This window comes from Anser anser, assembly GCF_964211835.1.
Source record: "Anser anser genome assembly, chromosome: 2".
Taxonomy (NCBI): Eukaryota; Metazoa; Chordata; class Aves; order Anseriformes; family Anatidae; genus Anser; species Anser anser.
The window spans coordinates 14844405-14854643 of NC_139721.1; the positions used below are offsets into that span (position 1 = coordinate 14844405).

Sequence of the window (10239 nt, forward strand, 5' to 3'; positions counted from 1 at the left end):
AGTGGAACACTGGAATAACTGAATATAGCTGAAAAACTGCAAAAAAAAATAATCTAAGATTAAAATACCCCTTTTTTTTTGTGTGTGTTGGAGAAGTGAACTATCTTAACATGGAAACAGAGATTTAAAAAAAGATATTGGGTAAGAAATGGGCACCACCTTTTAATTTTGTCAAACATACTTCATCCTGGAATGGATACCACGATAGGTAATTTTTTGTTTTGAAATTAGAATCATAATCCAATTTTGTTGTATTCATGAAGGAAAACTGAGTGCATAGAGATGTTCTGAGGCACTGTTGTAATCTAGAGTGCCTCAGAGGAAATCTTTAAAATGTCCTTAAAATTAAAGAGAAAAATATTTTCATAAGTGTTTTTTTGTTGCTTTTGTTTATTTGTTTGTTTGTTTGTTTGTTTACATACAAGAAGACAAAGGGCATGTTCAAACAGTTCAAATTTACAGGATGTAGTATAAAAGAAAAGGTTATGAAAACCAAATATTAACCAATAGGTATAGTTCAACAAGGGTGAATTAGATGTTTGGTTAGCTCTAACTTATGGCAGAATTCTCAGAGAGATAATCTTTACCTGCATCCTTTTGTGCTGCTGAGGCTGTAAAACATAGTAGTGACCTCACTACATGTAAGATGTACATTGATGAATCTGCTAATTGTATTAGTGAGAACAGTCAGAACAGCATCTTCAGAGCAGGTACACTTCAAAATTAGCCTTTGCCTTATAAAAGCAGACACAACGTGCATGTTGCATCAGGTGCCTTCTAGTCCCTTCAGTAAAATTTGTGACTGCAAAAGACTCTGCCCTCATCTGTGGATAGGTTCCCTCATTTAAGCTTGGAAGAACAGAGATAATGAAGCTCTGTGTGCATGTTGTGTCCCCTGAGTGAGGAAGGCTTATTCACATAAGAGGATTAGAGTAACAACTTCAGTGAATTGATGGGGGTTACATTTATCTTTGTATTAAACTTCATATTAAGGCCCTAATTTCAGCTCCCAATGAGAATTCATTGGAAAGGTTGGTGTTTCTTGGAAGTTTGTACTTTAAATTGACAAACATTCATATTAACTTGTTACGATCTTAGTACTAAGATTGGTACGTCCTGATATAAGACCAAGGAAAGTTGTGATAAAGGACCCCAAAGTTCCTGCTGAAGTTTCATTATTCTTTAATGGATTATTCCTTTGTCCAATTACTTGTTTGTGATTATGATTCCAGGCTTCATAAAACAAAAAAGGCTTTGACAGGCTGGAGCAAGGCAATGGGCAGGCCACCAAGATAGTCAGGGGCTGGAGCACGTGATATAGGAAAAGACACTGAGGATGGGTTTGTTCAGCCAAGTGAATAGATGACTCAAGATTTTACTGCTGTCTGAAAGTGCCTAATGGAAAGGTACTTTGAAGACAGAGCCAGGCCCTGTCTCAGGCACTCAAAGGTGCCGGGATGCACACATCTATGTGCACCTGTGTGCATCTGCCCTGGGTGCACAGGATGAAAGGAAACAGACCCAATAAGAAATTTAGGGAATTCTTGTTTGATATGAGGAGAAATTATTTTACTGTGACAGTGGTCAAATATTGGAATTAATTGCTTGGAGAGGTAGTGGAACATTCATCCTTGGAGACATCAAAAATTCAACTGGCATTGAGCAGCCAGCTCTAACTGGGCCTCCACTGAGCAGGAGGTTGGAGTGGGTGACCTCCACAAGTGACTTCCAACCTGAATTATTCTGTGAGTCCATGAGTCCAGACTGATAAGACGTTTTGGCTGATTCAATGTCTTTTGGTTTCCACACTGAGATAGCGTCTTTCTGTAGTGTCAGCAAAGAGGAAACCAGATGAGGAAGAAGCAAGCCTTGCTTCCAGCTTCTGCTACAGTGGGTACCCACGTAACCTCTTTGGGTCTTCAGAGTCCTGAGCATTACCTGGGGGACCACAATCAGGCAGAAGGAAAAGTCTAAAGGTCAGCACCATTGAGGATGGCTAAATCCAACATTTGGCGCATAAAAGCTTTTTCTGTGTCATGCTCCTTAAGGGGCTTGTTTCAAGTGAAGGTCTTGGAGAAGCGTTGTGACATGCTGGGTGTTTCAGCTGCAGCCGCTGGTTCAGGACATTAGGAGGAGAAGAGAACCTGATTATAGTCATTTGGTGCAAACATAATAAAATAAAAACTTATAAAAATTATCCTGTGACCAAGTTTACTTCTTCTGAATTCTGAGGGAAATAGTAAAGTAAATGGGAGTAGATAAAGCCTGGGAGCATTTTGCCTGGATTTTCCTTTAAGAACTCAGTGCTACTCTGGTTTTCAGGTTAATCTCCCTGCTTCATCTCATTCATTCCACACTGGCATTCTTGCAGCTGAAGGAAAAACACGTACAGAAGAATAATTCACAATGCTCCTTTCCCTCTTATATGAACCTACTCCTTATTTTATTCTTTTTCTCCCCACTCTCTGTACATATTCACCAACCCCAATTGTGTTTGTTACATAAGCTGTCAAGTTATCAGTGTAATGTTGTGTTAGGGATTTAGCTAGAGAAACAAATTCCCTGGGCGTGTGAGTAAGATTAGAACAGCATGTGAATGTGATGGGTTTGTGGACTGAAAACTCATTCAGTTTTAGTTTGGTTATGAAGGCAAGGTTAAATGTGAACACTACTGGCAGAAGTATAGGCCTGGCTCCTCAAAAATCCTCCAACTTTAAAATCTCTACAGAACTATTTGGTGCAGCAACATCCCTTTAAAATTGGCATGTGCTTCCTCTCCAAGTTCTTTTTTCTTCTCTTAAGCAACTAAAATTGCTAAATACTTCAGTAATCAGCTCTTGTAACCACACTTACTTTTCCAAAGCCAAATCTTCTAGATGCCTTTACAAGAACAGTGCTCCCAGGTTCATGAGCACTTTTTAAAAGATTAGAGGGAGCAAGACAAAATCCTCCCTGTTGCCACAACTCAGTCTGGATGATACCTTTGCCACAGAGATGCACAGAAACACCCCCAGGAGCAGAGATGCTCCATACTCTGCTATCTGGACATGGCAAAAACACAGGCTGGTGCAAGAGATTATACAGTAGCAGTGAGGTAAACTAGTGGTAAACATGGCAAAGAAACTTTAAAAATAAATGGAGGGCAAATCTGTGTAGGAAAGTGAGAGATTCTGAAAGTTTTCTGAGGAGTACTGTCAGCCTCTGTGGAAACTACAGATATGTTAAGCCTCTGCAAACTTGTAAAAACTGGTTGGACAGCCTGTATCAATGGGTTTTGCTAAACAAACAGAACCCAAAATAGCTCCCCAGTTTGTAAAGCACTTCCCAGTCAATTGCTGTTGGGTCTGATGACAGACACATCAGCGTTTATGGTGAACCCACCCAGAGTTTATGGTGAACCCATGCAGTGAGATGCAATACTCTGCCCTGTCCCCATAGTGAAACCATGGGGAACACTATTAAAATCCCAAATCTTCTCAGTCTGAAGCTCACTGAAAATGCCTTTGAGCCTCAGTCTCCTTGCTCTGCCTTCAGAGCAACCATGAAAAAAAAAAAAAAAAAAAAAACTAGAGAAAACAGGCTTAATGTCACAATTCAGCCATGAGATTTACTACCCAATGAGATCCCTGGACCAAAAGCATCCTCAGCATTGAGAGGGGCACTAGGGCCAGCTGTGAACGAGGGATGTAAGATGGGATGAAACGCACTTCTGATGCAGAAGCAATTTATATTAAGAAAGAGATCAGTGTAATCAATGAGGTTGCCATAATCTATTTTATGGTGTTTTCAGACTCAGAAACAAGTCAGCTAGGGTGGTCGTTGCCATGAGTCTGCTGATGAACCAACTACATATAGCAGAAAGGCTGGATTCATTTCACTGTAAAAGGAAGTAGGTATGGATTTTAAAGAGACCCTTCTATGGAACCACCGTTGACAAATCCAGTCTGCTGGCTGTTGCTACTTCAGTTACTTTCTGCTAGTTGTTCACCTCTAAATAGCAGTATGCATGTCTCTGCTGGAGACCAACACTACCTCTTCAGTGGATTTCAAACATCTTTTGCATATTCCACTGCAAGAAAAATAGGTAAATAAACCAGTGCTTATGACCTGACTGTCCCCCATTGTCTTCACTGAGCACATTCCTGTTAACGATCAGCAGAATGATGAAAAAGCAATTAGCAAGCAAGCTGAGTCTTGATGACTTGTACCTTCAAGCCTTCTCTCCTAGGTTTCTATGTGAATTAGATGCACAAACTGCATAGAGCTCTTTGGCTGTTGAAGTAAAAGCCAACATCATTTGCAGTTGAGCTTCCAAACACACCAGCCAGAGGAGTCAGGGAATATGTCAAGAATACAGTGAAAGATTAGATCTAATACAACCCTTTTTATCCCCTGGTCTTGTGGTGTAAGGATATGTTTATAAGCTAGAATTGAGCATCGATAGCCCCAAATTTTCTGCCCAGTGTGCTAACTGTTTTGCCTCATTATCTGTATCCTGTGGTGGCAGAGATTTCTCTCTCCCCTATTTGTCAGAAAGTTCAATCTTCTGCAGAGAGAGAAGAAACGAGGTATACTTCAGTGTGGATTTACTTTATTTCATGTCACAAAGCATCATGTTTGTCTGGCCATGGAGGCTAAGGGCAGAGTCACACACATTACATGTTACAGATTGTGCTTAGGAAAAGGAGCTTGGTTGAACACATTATTTTGGCAGATTGCATACAATTTGTGACTACTACAGCTGTTCCACCAAGTGGTGCAAATGCTAAGCAGCAAGGGAGCAAACCCAACCTGAGCTGCACTGAAACAACAGCTTGTCCCTCGGAATCAGTGGGTGCAAGAAATGCAAGTTCTTTCAAGTCCTGTTACACACCTGGGAGATGCTAAAAGCAAGAGAAAGCTCTGCCTGATATCTCAGGTACTGGAAATTGCAAGACAGACAAAATAGATTTCCCAGGTTGTCTCTGACTGAACACTGAAGGGTAGCTTGACACATAACTTGAAGCTTCAGCGTCATCAAAAGTGAAGCTACAGAAACATCACTTTGAGCAACATAGGATCTAGAACCCAGCACTTGCCATCAGTATGACTTCTCCTTTCCAAGTAAAAAACAGAGATGTTTCCTGTTATGAACTCGTTAATGTTTATGCAATGCTGAAATCTCAACATCTATTCAAGGTTTTAGTTGTATAAATCATAACAGATTTGCCGTGATGGTTTTAGTCTCTTCTGGTGCACCATGTATTCTAGGAAGAGTAGGTGTTGCTGGAATGCAGAGGACTTTTCTCATTAACATTTGTTTCAATATAAAAAACAAAGCCACAGTTCAAGATAAAACTGCAAGTAAAAATAAATCTCCCTTAGTTAACCGAAGGTGCTTCCTCTAGTATTAGTAATGTCATAATCCTGTTCATTCTAAGTGAGTTTATTTTGTAGGTTTTTTCAGGGAAAAAAAATAAAAAATAAAAAAAGGATCAAGATTTAAATTTCTAATGTAAAAATAAAACCCAGAGAGAAAAATATATCTGTTTATTCCCTAAAGAAAAAGATACAAAAGCAGACATCTCCCCTTCTGCAAATCCTCTTTGAAACAACACGATGAATTCAAATGATTTAATGGTTCAAATTGAGAATAAACATGTGCTCAGTTACCCTTGTGAATGAACAAGTAAAACACAGTTAGTGATAAGGTGAGGTTACGAAGGCACTTTGTACTTACAGAACTTTAGCCTCTACTACTTCATGGACTCCTAAGCAGCTTTGACTTTTCATTGACTTTCCTCACCTTTAATTTAAGACTGCATTGACTTTTCCTGTCACCTTAATCCATTTCTAGCATTAAATTGCTGCACAGCTAGCTATAATGCTACTCGATATTGATTATCTTCTTTCTTCTCAATAATGTTTTGTTACATAAATTGGAAACACATCGAAGAAACTTCCTAGTGTTTTGCTCCTTTTTGGTAGCTAATAATCCCACTGATTTTTTTAAAAATGTTTTCTTCAGTGTTTAATTATTCACTTAACTCAAAACAGAGATTTGGAGGAGGGTAAGCCGTAAATGAGATGTTGTGCAGTGGCTGTGCAGAATATTTGATCCCTGGGCTTTGATGCAAATGGCAACTGCATGAGGGGGAATCCTTATCAGATCCCAGAGGTGGCTTTCCAAGGAGCCAAAATCTCATCCTCTGGCTGATGTCCAAGTCATTTCCAAGTAGGGTCACCACAAAAGGAACAGGGTAATGAGGAGCAATGGCTGCCTCGGTCCTGGGACTTCCCAACTGACAGGGAAAAGCAACATCTAATTGAATTTTGGGTTCGAAATTAAGAATTTTAAGATCTTAAACAGAAAAAAAGGTGACTGTCTGAGCCCCCTCCACAAATTACCAGCTACAGATGAGCTCCTTGTGGATGCAGTGACTTTGCTGAAGTGTGCCATGGTTAAGGTTTGCACAGACCATATGTGGAAAACCAGGACTAATTTCTTCTGTGTGCTTGCCCTAAAACGGTGGCAGTATTTTTTCCTCGTGAAGCTGTCCCTTGCAGGGAACATGATTTTTTACAGCAAAGTGCTCAGCTGGGGGTCATCTCAATTACAATAACCCAAGCCTGATTAAAAAGTGCTTCTATGTTACAAAGGAGTTGGGATTACAGAGATGAAAAGGGAAAAAAATAGGCAAAGACTACATGGAATAACACTGTGTTAGCTGAGCTTAAAACACACTGGGGAAATTTAAAAGTTGCTTGAAAAATTACGCAAGGAAAGATAAATTTTTTTTTTTTTTCCTCCCACCCTCAGGATTTGACCTTGAATTTATTGTTCCATGACAGGGTGTCTCCTCTCACCATTTAGTGAATCATAAAATAAAAAATTCATTTTTCTAGTCAAAAAAAGTGATTCATACTTGCAGCCGAGGCTCGGAATATGTGCATGACTAGGTACATCTGCAGCACTGTTTTTCTTGGTAGAGAAGGAAATACCTGCGATAAATGTGAAAAGTTTTACATATTGTTTGTTTGAAGGCAGATACTGGGTTCATTCCTGACTAACCATGTTGCCATTATCCAGGGTGTCTCCCTTGCTTGGACGTTATGCAGGAGATATAAAGTAGGGCTCAAGGAAAGCAAATCTTTTCTCCTGTAATACTGCCTTCTCTCCCAAGGCAATTCCTCTATTCCAGGAGAGCAGAACATTTTGGGGACTAGGATTGTCCGTTCCCATACAAACCCAAGCTGTGCCTGGTACAAATCCAGGAGAATGTTTGGCGAATACAAATTAATAACATTAAACCACTGTTGAAAGGCCCTATTCACTCATGTCTTTTATACAGTGTTGAAGCCTGTATGACTCTTAAACCTCTCTGTCACAGTTAATACCAGCTTTCAGTCATATCTTTGCAATGGAAACTCAGCAGGAGACTAATGGACGACCATCTATTTTCTGCTAATACACAGTAGAAATGAATGTGCTGGATCAATTTTAAAAAACACAGTGAAGAAAGTATTCAGAGAAAGTCAAAAATCTATTCTTCGTAAGAGAACTTTTTTTTTCTTTTTTTTTTTTTTTATGATCCCAGATTCTGCATTTAATTCTGTAAGTGTACTTTAAAGGGCAGAGCGAGTTGTTAAATTTCACTTCACATTCACACTCTTCTCCTCTTGGCACCTCTGTGGAATTGTTCCTGCTGCTCATGCATTTTGAGGGGGAATGCACCCCTTTGTAGGCCAAATACAGCTTCGCAGCTTGTTCCCCAGCATTTCCCAGATGATTGGCACTGTGATAGCATTGAAACCCACAGGAATTCCCATTTATGTCCTTATCATTTTTTCTTGCTTCCTACAAAGGATCTACTTTTGCAAAAAAAAAAAGTCTCTATGGCTGGATGCGACATCCTCGTAAGCTCATCAGCAGTTTCTGCTGCTCCTTCAAAGTGCACCGCATCCTTCAAAGCACAGCACATCCTTCAAAGTGTGTCTAGCTGTTGCCTGTCAGCAAATGAGAAAGCAGGGCAGGAGCCAAAAGTTAAAGATTCAGGTTGCATGCTGCTGCTGGGAGGCGCACCGGTTCCAAGCGTTTTGACATCAGAATTGCTGCTAGTCCAGGAGCTAGCCCCGAGTGCTCATGGCTCTTTGAGGATGAGCAGGTTGTGCCATGATTAATGAATTCCTGCTCTTTCTTATTAGACAGAAGCTACATGAACTGTTCCAGTCAGCTTCAGTCCCTGAGAAGAAAATCAGTGGAGAATATAACTACACAGCAGGGGAAAAAAAAAAAAAAGTAAATAAAAATCTCTGCTTTGACAAAGCCTCAATGGTTGCTCTGCCAATGCAGTACAGGAGGAGTCCCTATAGCTGAGAAGCTCATAGCTATAGCATGCAAGGAGTCATCTGGCATCTGTCACAGCAGCACACCTTTCTTGCCATGTCGTGGCATTCATAGCTTGGATGTTTTGTTATCCAGATCTCTAGGATAGCTGGATTCTCTTTTTCTGTGGTCTTTAGTAAGGAGAGGCAGCACATCAAGGCAGAGCACGAGGCAGTGCAGTTTGGGAGGCAAAGCTAACGAGCCCTGCTGTAACAGAAGAATGCAAGCCATGGGGTAAAGTGCCTCTGAAGCCACCAGGAACGTTACACAATATAATCTTTTTAACTTTTGTTCATTCCTTTCTTTTTTTTTTTCTTTCTTTTTTTTCTTTTTTTTTTCTTTTTTAATCAAAAGTCAAAGCCCAAGATTTTGGCAAACAGCAGCCACTTTTCTCATCAATGTAACACCTGGGATGGAAAATTGTGAGTGTGCATCAATAACCGTGTAAAACCCCTCTGTTGTGTTTCCACCGCAGCCACCTTTCTCGCTGGGCTGCCCTCCGAAGCTTTCCCTGCTGCAGTGCGTTCTTGCTAGATACTGACTGTCTGACACGAAGTCCAGGCTGTGAGAAATCCTGCTGAATAACCTCACGAAGGTGGTGATGCCCGAGGTGGTTAAGCAACTGAAAGTCTCTGATTCCTTTCTTGCTTAAACTGTGTGTACTCAGGTGGGAAATGATTTTATTTTTCTTAGCTGAAAGAAGTTATCAGCAGTCTTGAGAATATAAAAGAGTACCTTAAGCTGGAGATACCTCAGGTGATTTTTTTTGGATGTGAAACTTCTAAATAATTTTAATACAAACTAAATATATTGCTGTGCTTGACGTGGGCCAATGTGCAATGCCTGGAATGGCCATTGCTCTTTGCTTTTATTAAGATCCCTTTTTAATTGTACTTACAATAGAGTCAAATGAGAAAAAAAAAAAAAAGAGAGAGAGATTATTCATTATATCAAGTTTTCAACAAATATAGAGCAAAAGGCAGTTAGTTTCTTTCTGGGGCACTTTTGATCTAACCACACAGGGTGAAGAGAAATGGGAGGGGCTGTAAGCAGAAAAGGTATGTGATAAATATCATGTTGGAGTTGGAATTTGAACAGGCAGATAATTGAGGCATTGCTGAAAAAAGACAAATGGGGAAAAATAGAGGAGCAGGGACTAGAAGGGGACAATAGCCCAAGGGGGTGAAAAGGAAAGGATGGAGGAAAGCACAAGTACTATTGCTGAGGGTACGGCACCAGGAAGGTGTGATGGAGCATGCCAGCATTCACGAGAAAGTAGAAAACAGCTCCAGAATTGCTTGATATAACCTCCTGACATCAGTAGGACATTGCAGTCCTACACGGCCCTCGTTGCTCAGGCTACGATTTGCTGCCACTGTACCACAGGAAGTCTTGTTTGACCTTCCTTTGGAGATGATGAATTGCTGTCACGCTATCTCACACCAAGTGGGCATTTCATATATCCTGCATTTTGTATCCTGTTCTTACACTCACTGTGCATTTCAGACAGGAGAACAGATGGGGATGGCTATCATCATACAGTAAGGGTCTATTCCAGTGATGCTAAGGACAGATTTGTGCCTTATTTTTTCCAATTCAAGTCACTATAAATATTTCTGTCATTGTTTGGTGGGCACCTCAGCATAATATTGGTACCTAGGTCCTTTGTCATTGCTGAATGAGGAAAGTCCAGCCTCGTGGTTGGTGGTTTCATGGTTTCTACTTCAAAAAATCCTGAGATCCTACAAATTCCTTATCCTTAGGCTCTGCTCAGAGTGTTAGATTCTGGATGTAGAAAGAGAAATATAGTCTGGAGAATGAAGAACTATATAATTTACAAGCTCCAAAATGGTTACATGAAAATTTAGAGGGAG

At 40.3% G+C, this 10239-nt stretch overlaps 1 long non-coding RNA gene across 1 annotated transcript in view; it reads right to left on the minus strand.

Annotated features, from left to right (window-relative positions):
• The window catches only part of LOC310894109, a 397944-nt gene that overhangs the window by 330814 nt on the left and 56891 nt on the right, over window positions 1–10239 (minus strand). The window lies entirely within an intron of this gene.